At 37.3% G+C, this 19,304-nt stretch overlaps 1 protein-coding gene across 1 annotated transcript in view; it reads right to left on the bottom strand.

Annotated features, from left to right (window-relative positions):
- Htr2c (5-hydroxytryptamine receptor 2C) overlaps positions 1-11,855 on the bottom strand; it is a 180,000-nt gene extending 168,145 nt beyond the window's left edge. The window contains exon 1 of the mRNA XM_090326035.1: positions 11,296-11,855. The gene's annotated coding sequence lies outside the window, so the exon portion shown is untranslated. The remainder of the gene's footprint in view (positions 1-11,295) is intronic.
- Between the last annotated feature and the right edge of the window lie 7,449 nt (positions 11,856-19,304).

Genomic DNA, 19,304 nt, shown 5'->3' with positions numbered 1-19,304 from the left:
GGCTGGCTTCAGAATGCAACTATATCAGTCTCCTGAGCTAGGATTACAGCCACAAGCCACTGGCATCTACCTACAATGACTCTTTTTAATAATTGACCTTGTCCCTGATCCATGAGTTTCAGTGACTTCAGTGGTGGAAACTTAAAAACATCCGATAAGGGACAAATTAAAATAGCTTCATATCTTTATCATAGGTAAAACTGCATTTGATTAACTTCTTTTTTTCATGTTTGATCTTATTAATGGTTATTTTGGAGCAGTATACGTGTCTCTATGTAGTAACCTATCTTTTCCTCACAACTCTTTTTTGTCTAAATTATCTGGCATGTATACAATCTGGTTTTTATTTTAAAATGTGAAGGCAAATGAATTCAGAACTGAGTATAAGAAATAATGAGTTTCTGAATACAGTACATGGTTTTGTTGTGAACATTACATGAAAAAGATTCATAAAATAATTTTAGATAGCTGGTGAATGTGTATTATCCTTTATTATCCTTATCCTGTGATTAAGAAACATCTAGTAATAATATTTACTCATGTTGATGATAAGCTTCACTGTAGAAATAATTAGAAAAATTCAATATAAAATATATTATTAATATAAAGATGAACAGCAGGAATAGATTTTACATTAGAAAACATTGTAATATAAAGCTTTAAAATTTGATTAATATTCTGTGCAAGTATAATATTTAGAGCTTAAGTTTTAAAATGCATGATTGTTTTAAATGAAGTTAATTGGTAGAATTTTTATTAGTAGTATTAGTAGGATAATTTATTATGGTACAAAACATTAAATGTAAAGAGGACTTTCATGGAATGTACAGTCAAAATGTTTCTTATTACTCTAACTCCTTTCTTTTTGATATCTTTCTACTCCTTTTATTGAAGAGCTCCTCGTTGCAAAGACTGAGAATGGGAGAGATCGCAATGGTAGCCATTTCTATATGCATATTTAATTATTCTCAATACAACTTTTCCTACTTTACAGACATAGAAACTATATATACACTGACCTATTTTTCAAGTGAGCTTTTCTGTGGAATGACTGTCATATCACTTACCATACTGCTTCACCAAATCTTCTTCAAATGCTATAACTCCTTTTCATTTCTGTAAGTATTACAGTGACTTTAACATGAATATATCTGGCCTTTCCTATTTCATTACTCATTATTATTGTAGATAACTTTTTGACATACATCCATTATTATAAATAGCTCTTCTCTCCTTTCAAGCAAATAAATCAAGATTTGAAAAATATACATGCTAGATAGGCGCCAGTGGCTTGTGTCTATAATCTTATCTATTCAGGGGGCTGAGCTCTGAGGATTACGGTTCGAAGCCATCTTGGGCAGACGTCTCTCCTGTGCAAATCTAAAGTGAAGATCCCTGTTTGCACTTTGGCCCAAAGATGTGTGAATGCTTCAATTTAGTTACAAAACAATTACATTTACACAAGTTGCACGTGCAATCAAATACTTAATTCCATAAAATTCATTTTAATATTTTCACTATTTAGATCCTTTCATTGAGCTCATTACTCCATTGATTGGTCATGCTGTGATTTCATCTTTCATATATAAGTCTGTACTCACAGAGTGATTTCAAAACCACATGAAGGTCACTGGTTTGTTTCCTTATAAAAATGACATAATGGATTAAAGCTGGAATTCTGTAGCTAGTGACTCATGCTTTCATTGCACATTTTAGGAGATGTGATTTATAGAAAGGCAGCATGCAGCTATTTCAGACTTCAGTTACTCAAACAAATTAGGAAAGTAAAACTAACATAAATAAGTGCCTGTCACCTGAATTTTAACCTAAAAAATTTAGTTGTCTTTTCACATTTCTCTAGTTGTGACTACACACACACACACACACACACACACACACACACACACGTTGCCCTATATCACTAAAAATAGTAATCATAGTCTTGAAAGGATTCACATACCTGTAGTAACTTTTGAATTTCGAAGCAAAAAATACAAATGAGGTTTCTGCTTATTCTAAGTTTATTAAGCATGGCATGATTCTCAAGGACAGTATGACATATTCAAAAATTTAAAAGCTTTCATTTAATATGCTACACAACATTCAAGAGGCAGTCTACTACTGTGACACAAAAGGTGAACTAAGAGGTTTTAAGTATTCTCTGTTTCATTATCAGTATTTAGCTGTGTGATCAGAAGTGAGTCAATGACACTCTCTAAACTTTAATTTAGTCATCTTTAAAACATGAGCAGTATTAAGAAATATTAACAAAGTGTATATTTGTGCTAATAACAGGAGAGTCATGAAAAAGGAAAATTAAATTTTAAGGTTGAAATTAGATGACTGATCAGTTAACATGCCCAATGGAAATTTTTATGTCAACTCTTGTCTCAATATTATTTATTAAATCTCGTGATTTATTTGCCATTAATACAAGCATTGAATACTTAGTACCCTAGTGTGTAGTTGTTTTCATATTATCATCCATATAGTAAAGAACTGGAAAATAATTTAATAAAAATAAATGTTTTGATATTTGGAATTATTTGTCACATACTATCCAACCAATTTATTTTTATTATGGACTCTAACCTATAATTATTTACTTAGTTGTAATGCAAGTTAAAGTATAATTCAAATATCTAAGGGCATGCTATGAACAAATTAGCATGACTTTACTCATACAAATTTTGCTATTCCCATTTGTATCATTCAAGTAAACTAATGTGTTACTAGAGTTATAGAAGGTACTTAATTGCTGTTCCTAGATTTATTATTCAATAAAGTTATGCGTATCTAAAGAGGATTAATTCATTAAAAATGGTTAAAAATATCTGGACAGTATTTTCAGGGAAAAGTATTTAGAAATCAAAAGACCAGGGGGTCTGGACAAGTTATATGTGACCTTTCCTTTTCTCCTTCTTACTACTTGGAGTGAAAGTCTCAATAACAAACCAGGAAACTGAATCCTCTTCATAAAACCCAAGTTTCAATAGAGGGACAAAATTTATGTTATGGAATATATTTAAAGGACTTTACATATAATAAAATCTAAAAATATATTTTAGCTTTTTCTTTTTTGGTACCGAGGATCGAACCCAGGATGTTGCACTTGCTAGGCAAGTTCTTTGCCACTGAACTGCATCCCAGGCCTAAAAATGTATTGTAAAGAGAGACCATTTCTAGTCATGAAGATCAACTGAAAATTAAAAATGGGCAACACTAGTAATCAAGATATTAATATTTACCATTTGAATTTCTTCACTAAAAATTGACTTGCAGAACAAGCATTTTAACATTTCAAGATTAGTGATAGGATTTCTTTATAGTAGCTTTCTCCTGAAAAAAAGTTTGACACGAGGCAAGGGGTGAGTTGGGAGTGGGTGAGAGTGTGAAAAAGGTGACATTGGTCTAAGAAACACTGTATTCATAACCTGTTTTTTTGAATGGCAACTACTTTATACAACTACTTAAAGTCAATGAAAACATTTTCTAAACAACGTAAAAAGTTTGATACTATTTGCATTGAATGCAAAGATTTCTACTTTACCCATATTCAGAGTACATAATACAAATTTAACTTTAAGGCATATTTTAATATTATAAAACATTATATTATATATATAACAATGTACAAGAGTATAATTTTAAAAACAGAAGGTATCTTTTGTTATCTGGGCTGTAGACATAACACTAAATGTGAACAGGAAATGGCTTATAGTTATAAATGAGAAAAAAAGCATATGTTGAAGTAGTCTTGAAATACTTGAAAAGGAACTTAAATCAAGCTTGACTGACTTTCAAGAAACCTTGTTTGGCTATAGTACAAGAGGAACTCCAATTTATTTTTCCCAGAGTGATCTGAATGTTTTTGAAAGTTTTTATCAAAGGCACTCTACTCATCAATCAGCCTATGTTTATTTAAGTCTTGATCATATGCAAATGAATGTCTGATCTCCTTAGAAAAATATTTATCATAGTTTTTAAATTATGACAAAGAAATGCAGGTCACACTTACCATCACTTGCGCGCACACACACACACACACACATCACATCACACGCGCATATACATACATACACTTTATGTAGTGTTAGGCATTGAGCCCAGGATTTCCACATGCTGGGACAAGGACTAGCAATGCCTTACACACTCAGCCACTATTTTTTTAACTGTATATTTTTTTTGTCTTTTCTTTTTTGGCACTGGGGATTGAACCCAGGACGTTGCACTTCCTAGGCAAGTGCTTTGCCACTGAGCTACATCCCAGCCCTCAGCCACTGTATTACTTGTTCATGAACATCCAAAATTTCTCTGAAGAAATGCTCATGATATAAAGTAAGGAGGAGTATAGGAAATAGTATGGAATCTTTAATAAAATCATGCTTACTTGAGTCTCGTTATTGAGTTAACTGCTCCCATGGGTAAGATATTTTATCTTTCCTTAAAGCAAGCTGTGTTGCAGGAGCAAATATCAGAAGGAGAGGGAAGGAAAAATTGAGAGTGGGATAAAAGAAAATGAATCTAATTAATATATTTGGTATATGTATGAAGATAGAATATTGAATTTTTTGAAATTATTCTAAGAAGAGAGAGTTATGAGGAACAGAGATATGGAGTGAGATTGATGAGGGTACATGGTATTCTTGTGTGTAAGTGTCTCCCCTTTCCACCAAGGCAGTAAGTATATGCTAAAAAAAATCCTTAGTTAAAAGACATTTTATCTTTCGGAACTTTAGTTTCTCTCACTTGGTAACTTCTGCAGTACTTATCAGCAAGACTTTTGTAATGTATTTTACTTTTTGTTTTTCAAGTTCTACATATTTGTAAATCATTTTAAACTTAAATAAAAAGATGCTTAAAATGCTTCTATTCTCTATAAAGTAAAATTTCCATTATGGTATGTTCAACATTTAAGATACCTAGAGATCTTACTAAAATTCTAATGAAAAAATCACTGGTAATCACTCTTTAGTAACATTTCTATAATTTAAGGAAGTTAGTGATTTACTAGAATAATTTTGAGACATAAATTAGGGATTTTTTGAAAGGCTGGGTGACAGTCATCCTGTCAACATTTTGCTGTATTTTAACTTATACAGAGTTTGTAGCTGCACCACCATTTAAATTAAATAATTAAGAAATGATTGTTCAGTTTGTTACTGTTAATCAAATACCCCTTATATTATCTTCAAGTGTTGACGCAAAAGGAAGAGATATTTTCACTCACTAATCTAAACATAAACCATTTATAGACATTATTTGATATTGTCTTTGGTTTCATCTGTGAAGTTACATTTTAAGACTACACCCTCATTCTGTCATTGCTTATCATCCTGTTCTGAATGCTCCAATCCTCACACCCAATCAAAGGCCATCATCTTCTGAAGGCCCTGCTTAGTGTGTTCACTGGTTCATTCCTTCTTTCCAGGTCACTACCTACTGCAGGGGTCAGGCAGCTCCCAAGGTGCCTTAAACTCATGCTGTTTCACTTTCTCTGGTGCTCACTCGTCTGACTAGAAATGCACTCCTTTTTGTTCAGTAGAGGATCACTTCTCCTTCGAATCCTGAATAATGAGAATTATTGCTGACCACCTACATATTTTCAAAGCTTTTCCCTGTTTCAAAAGAAACTTTGATGTTAGAATGAGTGTAGTTAGGGATGAAATGGGGAAGAGGCACTCTCATGAGGACATGCAAAGGAGAATGAGTCAGAAGGAGTTATTTTAGCAACTCTCTGAAATGTATTAATGAGACTATCATTCTAAGAACTATAAAGTCACCATCTAATTTTCCCATAGCACTGGATTTACACTTTAATGTTTTTTCATAGTTTAAAACTAGAGTATCATAAAATTAAGAATGATCGTAATAAGTCTTTTGTTCCAACATTTTAGTGGCTGCCATTTTAGATTCAAAGTAAACATGCATAGCTTTCAAAGCCTTAAACATCCCTACCCTGTGTTTTTTTCCAAAGGCAAAATGAAACTACTGACAGGATTAGGATTATTGAGTTGCCTTGTCTTTACCCTTAAATCCCCCAAAAGATACATTTTGTACATAAAGTTATGAGGATTCTAAACAGATGCATCAAAATTTTGGAGGTGACTATATAGCTCACGCTAACTGAAGCTCAAGTAATTGTGTGCCCTTGGCTGAAGTTGGAGAAATTTAGCTTTCCCATTTATTCCCTATTTTCACTGTAACAGTACAAGTAAAATTGCTGAGAATACTGGATATAGGTGTAGCAGAGAGAAGTTGGGGAAAATAGCACAAGTGTGAAATAAGTCTAGAAATACAGAAGAAACTGGCTAAGGACACAATAAGACAACTGGCTAATGCTGAGGGGTCAGCTGAGACTATAGGTAACCGTATCTGATGTGGTTCATTTTTCTCTTGATAATCAGCAATGAAGAAAATGAGGGAAGCACAAATTGGGAGCAATAAAAAGACACTGAGGAGTTGGAATTGTTACTCAGAGTTCTTTGAAGGGTTCTAAAAGTACTGATGAGGTTAATGAGTAGGCATAGAAGAAGGAGGGGGAAATAAAGATACTGGAAGTCAAATTTGAACAGTACCTCTCGACATAAAATTTTTCAAACGGATGCACTGCACATGTGCGGAGAGACCTGAATGTGGACGACAGCAATGGGAAAAAAAGAGGTGGAGAAATTAGGAGGCTACATTAGAATTTGATCATATTTGTGGACATTGAAGTCTCCAGAGAGATGGTTAGATTTTTTTTTAAGAAGCAGTAAGAAACAGACATGTTTCAAAAGTTCCAATGATGCAGTAAAGTAAGATAGAAAAAAGAAAACCAGAATTGTTTATACTTTGGATTAAAAAAATGCAGGTAGGGGAGTTTCACTCATGTCTTTTAGCTTTCACATACAGGGAGGTATCTTCATGAATCTGGAAGGAATAGATTAGAATTGACCCACTGCAGTTGAAACATCTTTAAGGAAGTAATAAATCTTCTTTCTGGAGAAAATCTGGAGTCTGGTTAAGGCCAGGAGGTGACAAAACTGTTTAAGTAAAAAAAAAAGCCAAGGGTCCCTGATTTAGATTCCACTGTTGTCTAATGGATCTTGCTGCACTGATAGCTATTATCTATCTTTGCACTGACCAATAAATAGCCAACAGGAGGAATATGGCCTGTGAGAGTGAGGAATGGAATTTATAATTTCATTTCACTAAATATTATTATGCAGCTAATGGTTATTTTATGGAGCAATGCAGTTCTATAGTCTTCTGATAGCTGTCAATGCATTTATGCTTAGCTGTTCATGGGCGATAAAAGCCTATACATCTAAACAGGTATTTGTGCTTAAAAGAGACATTTTCTAAAATTAAAGAGATTCCTGAATGGAAAATTTCAAGTGCTGAGAAAAACCTGAAGGCTACTAGTTTGGCACCTGTATGATCTTAGTCGTTTTTCTCATGTAACTGGTAATCTATGATTCAGGAGAATCTTAATGTACAAGACTGACAATATTAAATACCAGCTACATGTTTAGTGCTGTGTCACAAAATATCTCAGGATACTGCAGGTGGCACAGTCGTTACCACAGCTGAATGGAGAATGAAGCACAAGGATGAAGTATAGACATATGGGGTTGATGGAAACAAGGACATAATGAACATTCCATCTCATGAGCATCTTATTTGAATTTCCACTGGCACTACATCACCTCTGCATTAAAATCTCAGAAATGGTAGTTATGATACTTGCTGAAGGCAACAGCTAATACTAAATTTGCTAGTGACTTGTTAAATGATGCTTCAGCTTAGCCAGTTGGTTGGTTTTAATGTTGTCTATAAAATGGCAATTACAAAGCTTAGTTTTACAGTAATGTTCTCAGTATATGAAGAATTCTTCCTAAAATGGGTTGAGGAAAGACAGACCATTGCATTAGCCATCAGTGATTTCTGAGACACAACAGTACAATATATAGATAAAATAACAGAAATTCTGGAATGTTGATATCATAATATAAATAATGCTTACTGCAATAATTAAAAACCTTTCCAAGTGCTTTATACTCTATTTCACAGTCAAGTAGGATTAACAGGAATAAACATATTAACATGTCATTTCACCATAATAATTAAAAATTATCCGTAAGTACTTGTGCGAAGTGCTTTCCATCCAACAGATGAGGATTACAATGCATCTTGATCAATGTCACCCTTTTCTCATGACAATGATATGAACCCCAGTTTATGGTTGAGTTTATGGTTGAGATTTCCAGTGTGCTCATGATTACTGAGACACTGAATAGGAATAGGACATATCTAGATATTTCCTTGCCCAGACAACACTGAACTTTACCAAATATGGTTCAAATGAATCACAATCCATGTTTGAATGTTCTGCTTTGTAAAGGATCCATTGATAAAGATAACCCTGAATGATACTGCCTAAATGGGCTGCCAATTGTAGAGATATTAGAATGTAGAATTTATATATTTTCCAGCAGGGCTCCACGCACTGCAGTTTTCTTTCATCTCAAGCCATGAACAATTTAATAACACAGGCTGAGGATACTGAATTTGATTTTAATTTTAGTGTTTCCCTTATTTGGTGAAGATTTTGCTTGAATAAAATACATGGCACAGAGAAATAACAGGGGGTTGATTTGGGCTTTAGATTTTTATTTAGGTTCAGGTATTTACAAATTAAACAAAAAATATTCCTAAAAATAATAAATTTCAAATGATAAAGACAACCCTGAAAATATCTATGAACCACAATGGTTATAGTGCCATGTTGTTTAAATCTTTAATGGATTACCTCAACATTAATGAAATGGTGGGCTTTTAACTTTTAAAGTAATTAATTAATGTATTTGTTTTTGTGATGCAGTGGATCAAATCCTGGGTTTTGCCTATGCTATGCAAGTGATCCATGACAGGCTTTTTAGATTTTTATTGATCAAAGCAAGACATGTTCTGTGCGCATTCCCTTGCAAGCATAAAGCAATGTTTTCATTCCTAAATTAATCTAGGGAAAAAATCTTGAGAAAAAATAGAGGAGATCCAGTGGTACAAAAAAAAGGTAGGAAATATAATTTTCCAATATATAGGTTTGCTATGAAGGTGACATGAAATAATGTATGTAGGGAATGTTCCTGATCTATGTCCAGTGTCCATGATGATTACAAAAATGTCAGCTGTCACCTTTCTTCTCATGATTTCATACTGCACCAAAGCTTATGCCCTGAAAACGTCACCGTTGTCCTTGATGATAAATCTAGATGAACACAACGTCCTCTAGCATGCAGAAAAAGGGTTAAAAAGCATTCTTCACCTCATGTAAACAAAATAATACTGTCACTGTTGATTTACCAACCCCAAATCCTACCTTGACATTGCCACAAACCTTACCCACCTTCTGACTTTCAGGACTTGCGTCAGAGCTTGTTGCTGTAGGTGATAGACACTAACAGGAAAGAAATCATGTGGACGAAGCAATTATTTTTCCTCCCTCCTTAACACAATCAGAACATATTTATGTAATGAAAAATAATTACATATCCCATAACCTCCCTCACCAATGTGTGTGTGTGTGTGTGTGTGTGTGTGTGTGTGTGTGTGTGTGTGTGAATCCCCCTCTAACCACTCGTGGGACATAGGTGATGATTCCCAAACAACAATGTGACAAGGGAATTGGTCTTCTCAATGGTCAGTAGTTAGTGTGACTTACATACAGCAAAAGTGATGAAATGATCAAGGTAGAAATGATTTTGTGTGGGTAATTCTATTGTGTGTATTGGCCTGTCTTATTATCTATACCCAGCCAACTACAGTACCACCTCATTCTTACTTTCATGCGTATCTGAAAGTTGGGATGAGTGATTTATTATTCATATATGTGTGTATATATATATATATATACTTCTAAATGTAAAATTTAAATTCTGGAACCCATTTTTTTTTATCATTGTTTGTGATGTCACACAAACTGGGAGCCCAGAGACTGCCCACTGCGCAATGTCTCCCCTGCCCCAACCATTTTACTTCAACCCTATTTCTTTCTGGAGCTAGCTTTGCTTGATTAGCTTGCGTAAAATGGTATGTGGTAAGGGGTAAATGCTCTTAGTGGCTCAGCGATCAAAGGCTTCCTTGGATGGGACTTGCATGGATAAATACTAATGAAGAAGCTGTGTGGTACAAGCAATCGTCTTGAATCATCTTAAATATCCTCTAGCTACTGAGTCGTCCACGGAGTTGGAGTTAGGGGATCACTGTCACTTAAAAGAAAGGGGTCTCCAGAGAGTCTAATGCAGTTTGTCACCTCAGGTTCCTACAACCCTACAGGAAACAAAAGGCAAAGGGCATGGCGCAGAAAAGAAGCAGACACAGACACAGTTTGCAATGACGAACTTTTATGTGGCATCAGGAACGGCAACCTGTTCTCATGTTAGCAATCCCGAGGCATGTTGTTAAGACTGCTTGTCAGGTTAAACTGAGCAAAGAAATCGGAATAAGAGGCAGCGCTGGAGACTTTTCCGCCATCCTTTTCAAGATATAAAACGGTCACCAATTGACTTAGGTAAGCTCATAAAATGCCCTTTTCTTTTCCTCTCAAACTTAATGTGACCCTCAGCAGGGTTGTGCTGTTTAAAATGCAGCCAACAGCCGTTAGACCAAGACACAGATCCGCAGTGTGTGTCTCAGAATCATGGATGTTCACTGAGATCGGCCGAAAATTAGGGTCAGAACATTCACCCCCTCCCTCTGCTCCCATTGCCCCAAGCCCTTACCCCCTTCCCACTCGGCCCCAATCCAATTTAAGAATGGAGTCCCTACTCCCTTAGCCCAATCTCCCGCTCAGACTTCCCAGCTCCCAGTCAGTCCTCTCCCCTCCCTCCCCTCCCTCCCCTCTCTCTCCTCCTTCGCCTCCCCCCCTCCCTCCGCTCCTTTCTCCCCCCCCTCCCCTCATTTCTGGAGACCCTCAGCCCGCCTTCCATTTCTCCTAGGGCTTTCCACACGCGCGCGAGATTCTCTAGATTTCCACAACCCCCTCCCTTCAGCATCTTCATCTCAAGTCCCACCCCCTCCCCAACATCCTTTGAGACCCTCGTGAAACCTAAGCTCCTCTCCCTCCCAGAAAGCCCAGTCTCCCCGCGATCTGCGTGTGCTCAGTCGTCCCCCTCCTCTTCCCACCGCCCTCCACCAGCGCAGTCGTTCAATCTGCAACCACCTAAGATCTGGAACCCACTCTTCCAAACCCACCTCCCGCCTAAATTACTCGGGGCTCAACTAGCAACGCAGCCCGGGGCTCCAACTTACCACGAGCATCCGGGAGGAAGACCAGGCAGCGGTCGCCACGGCGGCGGCAGCTAGACGAGGAACGGACTCGGCTGCAATCGCCCAGCGGAGCCCGCGGCAGTCAGTGCGCTGCTCTGAGCTGCGCGCCGCCACCTCGCGTCTCCGCGAAGGGGAAAAGGAAAGGAGGGAGCTCGGCGTGGTGGACAGCGCCGGCGAGTCAACCTCCCATGGGCGACCGTGCACCCCCGGCTAACTTTGGCTTTTCAGGGTCCACTGTCTTAATGCTGCTTAGTAATTGACCACCTCCAACATCTCTGCGCAAATCGCGTCTTCTTTCTTCTTCGATGGTCCCTAACTAACTACACTACTCTACACGGACGAAGGCCATCCATCCCGCGAGCACCACGACGATCTCGACGACTCCCACGACGACGACGACGAAGACGACGTGCAGAAAGAAGAAAAGTTCATATGCAGTCGGCAGGTAAGGGGCAGGCGGGCCGATGGAGTTGCCAAGGCTAGCGAGCTAGCCGCTCCAAAGGCCGAATGGGAACAGTGCACCAGAGGAAGGAAACATCCTCGGTGAGCACCAGAGCGCCTACCCAGCGCTGGTGAAGCTGCACCGCGCTCTTGAGCCCAAGCAGGATGAGGGCGGAGTCAAGAACAGCCAATCAGTGCTCAGCATTAAGCTGCCCTGGGCCTGTTTGGACCAGTCTCTTAGAGCATCTGGAACCTGCTGGCAAAGGGGGGAGGGGTGCGCGAGTCCCTCTGGCGTAGGTGGAGATGGTGATTCATTTGATTCATGAGGCCCAGACACTAAGGGGGAAATGGGATTATCAATGGCCCTCAGTTGGGGAGGGGTAGGAGAAGTCATTGTGAAGAATGTGTTCTCAAAGGTTCAAAGAGAATCCCCTCCTCAAGCAAAACTCAGAGACAGAGGCACACAGACATACTTGCACCTTTCAATTCCATCCACCTACTTCCCAAGTGTGGTAACTTTCACTGAGCTTTGAAATTCCCTTTGGGGGTCTGCACTCTAGGTCTTGTTCCTTTCTCCATCAGAAACATGGAGCTTCCTTACAAGAACCTAAGCAATTCAAAATATCAAAGAAGTACTCAGAGGGTGCACCCCTATTGTAAGGCTCTCCCCAGCTCTAGCCCCCAGCCTCAAATGCAAAGATGGGAGACAGCAAATCACTTGGCCTTCAACACCCAGGAAGCCACAGTGTAGTTCCCCTCTTGATCCAATAGGCCCTACTCAGAGCTTAGAAATTCTCGGGGAGGAGGATATTTGTTTTTGGGAGAGAGCTGAATCTAACTCATCCTGCACCAGACTGACTTTGGGACCTTTCAGTTGGTTGCCAAGCCATGGTCCAGGCTATCAAGGCATGCGTTTAAGGCAGTAAAGAAAGGGACATCGCCCCTAACATTCCCTTCAGACCCTTAGAAAAGGCTCAGCTTTAACTAGGCAGGCAGGAGCTCACCCGCATTTTGGGGCAGGTGACTATACTGTCCTGGCTGTAAGGAAGGTTGAGACAGGTCACCTTGGCCAAGACATGCCTTGAGGGCAGCAACACAAAGGAGTTAAGATAGTTTCAGCCGAGGAGGAACATAGAGAACATTTCTCATAAGTGGGGATGAATGAAAGTGTTGGTGGTTTCTTGGGTCTCCGTGGATGCCAAGGGCACTGCACCAAGGATCACGGATAGAAAAAAGGCTCCCATCCCACTGGGTCCGAGGTGGCTGAATGGAAGCAAAAGAGTACAGCTGTTTGGGAATAGAGATCCGAGCAGGTTATTGTAGCAAAGGTTGTGCCATGGTTTGATGGACCAAGCCCGGAGACAGCCATGGGAAAGGAGCAGCCAGCCAGCAGCCCCGAGACTTTTTTTTTTTACTCCTTCACTAACTCCAAAAGTTAAGGACGAAAGAGGAGGTGGGAGAGATGAAAAATGTCAAATCTCATCCTTTCCTCTGGGGACCCTAGCAGCAGTCATTTCTGTCTGTTCCTCTGTACATTTGTTTATTTTTTTTAAGTACAAAAAACACGGTTTTATTTCAAGGTGCATTTTGGAATGTCTCCATCCTTAATGAATGCAGGCACTTTGCAGGGCTCTGAAATGGTACTTGGCTATGAAAGTACTGTCCACACACAAGTTCTGTTTCGCAAAGAAACAGAAAAGAAAAGAAACCCCCCCCCAGCATCACAGTTTTTGTGGAAGCATTTGTTGAATGCTTCTGTATGATGGTGCACAGGTGGCGACAGCGCTGCCAACTCCACCGACTGCACAACGCTTGTATCTTTAGAAATGCTTTGTTAGCAAGCAGTATTTTTTTTAAAAAATAAATATCCAGGAGAAAACATATGTTTTTAAATAACCACTCATCTTTAAGAATTCCTCAAGTGTCCTTTTTCCGTCCCCACGCATGAGAAATACTTCCCCAGTGCCTTTTCTGGCGCGGTTTGTATTTTGTTGGAAGCTGAATCATTTATGTTACTTCAAAAATGTAAATGTGAATCCCTGTGTTATATTCTGTAAGGCAAAATAGACTGCCGAATTCGGATCAGGAGATAACGTCCACCAAAATCTGTTCTCTCCGATCCTTTGCCGGGAAATCAGTTTGCAGAAGATAAGGATGAGGCTAATGATCAAACTGTTATCAATCATATATATATATATATATCGCTCTTTAGCCTCTGTCTTTCTCGGGGAAAGGCAAAAGTGTGGTATAAGAAGCAGGTGTAAGGTCCGCTCTGGCTGGGAAGCCTCATGTTGGATCAGAGGGAAAGTTAGCTTGCTGGGCAAGGGGCTGAAGCGCGACTAGACTTCGGAGTTGGGCAGGCGGCTGCGGGCAAGCTTGCCTTTGAGCGGCGCTCACGCTCCGGGAGCGGCCAAGAGCCTGAAAGCCGAGTGTTAGCAGGGTGCCGCCGACCTCAGGCTCCCCGTTCTTTGAGTTTGGCCGCCAGCTGTGAGACAGTCCAGATTCCCTAAAGTGCAGCCTGAGAAAAAGCTGGTGAATACAGTGGGCTATGAAGATTTGGGGAACACGACCCAGGCAGAATATTACTGTAAAGAGAATTTAGAAAACACTTTTAAGATTAGGGAAGCAAACTCAGAAAAAGATTTCCTATTGGCACTCGCAGTAGTCGCCAGAATCTCTGCCTAAAGATGTCCAGGTAATCAGCCTAGGCTTTTCATCTCCTTCCTTTTCTTTTCCTCAGATCTGTGGAAGTTACCTCTGGGGAAAAAAATAACAAAAAAAACAAAGGACTCATTTGCAGTAAATTCCTCGGGTTTGATGTAAATCCTTAGCGACCTCCGGAACACAGTTTACAAATCCTCGGCCAGGTTTCTAAGGATATAGATAAGCTTCGACAAGTTTCTGTACAGAGGAGATTTTTGTCCACTTGAAATGCACACATCTTTTCCAAACTATTGATGTTAACATCCAGAAATGAAAGAAGTTTCTTATGAAGTAGGAAGAAGTTCTTCCGATTTTAGGAACTTCCTTACATAGTAATCACTGGTTACTACTTATTAATTTTTTACTTGGCTAAACAATCTTAGTTTTACAAACATCCATACAAAATAAAGAATTAAAAATGAGTAATATGCTAGCAAAATAAAAGTCATAAAAGGGATTTAAGGACCAAAAGAAACGACACAATATTTTTTACCAGCTTTTTTTATTCTAACTTGTAGTAAAGAGCATGGTATTTGGGAAATCCTTCTACTCATTTTTTTAAACTTTTAAAGACATTCTTGATTCTCAAAAATTCTTGCTTTTCAGAGTTTTCTATTTTGTATGAAATGATATTTTTTTAGCATTCTTTATTTTTTGTTTAACCACCCCCACCAACAAAAATATTAGTGTGTCTTATTGAACTATAGCATATGTAGGGATAAACTTTTCCAATATTTAAAACAAAATTTCTTTCTTACTTTTCCTGAGGCAAGGTCACAGATTGGGAAACATACCTTAGCTATTGACAGCTTATTATACAAGAAGTCTTGAAGTTGGTACGATCATTTTTAATGAAAAAAATAAAGCCTCATAACTGTATGTGCTAAGTGGAAAGGCAGGGGGCAGTCTCTGATCATGCCAGTCTTGCTCAGAATGCAACTTCCTTTTGGAAAAATCAGTATCAGGGAAAACAATGAACTCTTTTTCTCTGACACCTTCATTTTTGAGAACAGTAAAACCCAAAGCACTTAGTTGAAAGGTCTTATTACATAGTTTAAAATTCTTAGGAAAAAAGAGATACCATGATTAAAAACGTGTGTCAGCATTTTTGCAACAAATTTGGGGGGATTGAATTATTTTTATCTGATCCCTTCTCATCCTCAAATAATTACTTTGCATTGTTTCTTATCATCAAACATATCTATTAAAATGCAACAAATTATACACATGTCTGAGTGGAGATTGAATCTAGTACCATCAAGGAAAAAAAGCTAGAAGTTATATTGATGTCAGTTCTTCAGAGAAAAACATGCTATCTTAGAGAACATTCATGTTATGATGAAGGTTTCAGATTGGGATGAGAAAGATGTCAATTAAGACATTTTGTTTAAGTAAGTGTACATTGAAAGACCAAAGCAGTAGTGATTTCTCTTTCAACCCTAGCTCAAAGCTATTTGGTCCTAGATACCTTTATTCTTCCTGAATATCCTATTTTTACTCACATTGCTTTGTTTTCTATTTCATGTTTTTGTGTGAATTAGATTTTTATCAGTCTTCCAAACATTTGATTAAAAGTTATCTGTAGAGTAACAGAGTAATGTATGATCAAGGAGACACAATAATACATATACATTATTACCTAATTCTCTCTCTCTCTCTCTCTCTCTCTCTCTCTCTCTCTCTCTCTCTCTCTCTCTCTCTCTCTCTCTCTCTCATGAGTATAAGCATGTTAGCAGAAGCTTTTGATCTACACTTTTCTTCCTTTTTCCTCATCTCATCTAATACTGCATGCAAAGTACAGAAATGATAATAGTGATTACTAATTACTGACACAATAGAGGTTAAGATGAAAGGTTACCATTACCAAAACTGCTAAAATTTCAATCTTGCAATAAAGAAAAGTAAGTTTTTCCCCCCAAATGCACCCCTCACTGAGGGGCCATGCCAATTTAAACTGATCAACATGAAACATAGTATAAATAAATGTGCAATACTGAATTGGGCACCAAATTTCCTGCTTATTTAGGTTGTAGAAACTGAAAACTTCTATTGGAAAAAATACTTATGGATTTTAATGGGCTCTTAGATCTGTGAGTCCTCAGGGTGATGTGACTGTTGAGAAAGATCATTTTTATCTGCAGTTTTCCAACTTTCTTAGAAAGTCAGGATACAGTCAGGCTCTAGTTTTATTTTCAGCTACATTAAGAATGATGCCAGAAGATAGGACTTTCTTTGAATTGGATGCTATAGTAATGGTAGACTTAAAGACATGCTTCTTGAGACACAAACTCAGTGACTTGAAATAATTTGCTTCCAAAGGTAAACATTCACAATTCCTATCTGTTCCCATACCTAGCTATATCTGACAGAAAGGAAGGCTTGAGCAAATGCTTGATAACTGAATGAAATCACAAACATAGGAAAGTAAAACCAGAAATACAGATACAGACTAGATTTTTACTTTTTAAGAGGAATTTTTAGAGAGTATTTACAACTATCCAAATGTTGAATGACCTGTTTCTGTATATTGTGAGTTTTTCAACTCTATATGGGTTAATCACTTAGCAAAGATATAACAATGCACAGTAATCTGTGAGGAAACAAGAAAGCAACATACTTATTGAATGAAATTTAATATTCTTTCAATTCCCAAATAATGTGAAATCCATAAATGATATGGTACTCTAATTTTAAAGGATAATATACATATATGTATATATTCTTTATGAAAAACAAAGACAAGGGAAATTATGCATGGAATACTGGCCAAAGATTTAGCTTCGGTGCAGGAAATCTACAAGGTACTTTGGTTGAGTTGCGTGGACTTGTTACCTACTTATTTTCATGAAAAATAGTCACCAGGAAGCTTGTTTTCCTGAAAAGAACAGTATTATGCTGGACTACTATCCTTTTTTTTTAAAGCCTAGACTATTATGCAAACCTGATCAAATTAAAAACAGGATACAGTTAAAAAGTGACTTTAATTGAATATTGCTATGAATAATTTGATGAATGTAAATTGAGTATTCCTTTAAATGAAAGGAAATTCAGCTTTCAATTAAATTGTGTGATATGTGTGCACAGACTACAATATTCTCTGACAGTTTTGCCAAAGACTCATGGAAGTCAGCAGAAAGATACTTTTCATTAAGATTTGGAATATAGAAAAAATTGAAACATACCTGAAATATTTTGGAAAGCTTTTTTTATTTCATCGTATGTAACTTCACAAATCAACAGGAAATTTAGGCTGACTAGCATACCAAAGAATTGTTAAAACAAAATTCTAACTATACTAGTGTTTTATGATGTGATAACATGTAATTAAGTATAAATTATAAAATATATTCAGCTTAAGCTTGGAAATTAGGGTGAAGTTTGGGAAATATTTACCTTTTCATAAAGGTTTATACTATGGAGTAGTCTGCTTTTGTTTACTTGACTTTTTTATTTTGTCTCAAGAGTTATTACTTGTTAATTCAGTGCTTCAAGGGTTTTAAAATTCAGAACTAAAATTAACATTCACAAATTTTCTGAAGCACATTAAGTTATTTTATCACCATATAAAGCCAAGTTACAAGCGAGGCCACTTATTCAGTATAATGTGAAGTTAAGCTTAGTTCAGATAACTTGTTTCTTGATTTCCCCGAGGCTGCACACACTGCACGATAAATAGATACATTCTGTAACTCCAGTCCACACGGGAGCCAAACACACACCTCAAAGATAGGAAAGAGCTCTTTAAACTAGAATTTGTAATTCAGAGAGGGAAATAAAACTTGAAATTCTAAATCCCCTTTGAATATTATTAGCAGTTGCTTTATAGGTAGAATACAAAAGATAAATGTAGCTTCTCAGTAATATTTGCAATATGAAGTCTTTTCCTCTCAAATGTATTCCATTGAGAACTTTAAGTATTTTAGAAAAAGACAGTTTCCTCTTTTGTTTATATTAATGGTATAAGATATTAAATAATGAAATCCATATTCCACTCTGAAATGGTTCCTAACAGAAAAATTCTTGAACCTACACAGCTGTTCTGCTCTGTTTTACTATCTTAGTATGCATATCTTCCTGATATATAACATCACCAACTGAGTTGAATTTATCCATTTGGATAATGTGGCTTCAAAATTGGCATCACATGTTTCATAAGTTTCTTCCCATCTATAATCTCTTAAATGTAATATGTGTTGGAAGATAGCAATAGCAAAGTAGAAGTGAGTCAGGTGTGGAATACATCTCATCATCACCAACAGCTTCATTGCCTTTTCCATTATGCTCAGGAAACTAGTCAAAGAATGTGGTTTACTTAATTCATATATATTAATTGTTTGCTCTATTGATGAAATTATCTTGTTTATCAGACTTTGTTTCTGTCAGACTTTTTTCCAGACCTGGGGCTTCAATCAGGGCTTGAGCTCTGTCCTTGGGCTTTCTCAAGGCTAGCACTCTCCCACTTGAGCCATAGCACCACTTCTGGCTTTTTCTATATATATGGTACCAAGGAATCAAACTCCGGTCTTCTTGCATGCTAGGCAAGCACTCTACCACTAGGCAATACTCCCAGCCCTGTTTCTGTCAATTCTTATCATGGCACATTTATGTAGAACTAAGACCAGCATCATTCTCCATGCAAAAACTATTGTCAGTGTAGAAACTTCTGATAGATTACAGAAAATAGGATAAACTGAAGTATACAGTCTTATGAACCTATGAAATAAGCATGATTTATGGGGTTATTGATAGTAGGATACATAAGAAAATGAATATTATTTTCCACTCTTGACAAATTTTGAAGTTGATTGTTTCCCTACAATGCAAAAACGAAAACAGGATAAATAATT

Source organism: Megascapheus bottae, chromosome X (assembly GCF_031878675.1).
Source record: "Megascapheus bottae isolate mThoBot1 chromosome X, mThoBot2.hap1, whole genome shotgun sequence".
NCBI classification, from domain to species: Eukaryota; Metazoa; Chordata; class Mammalia; order Rodentia; family Geomyidae; genus Megascapheus; species Megascapheus bottae.
The sequence above is the reverse complement of the archived record's forward strand: the minus strand, read 5'-3'. Positions and strand labels throughout refer to the sequence as shown.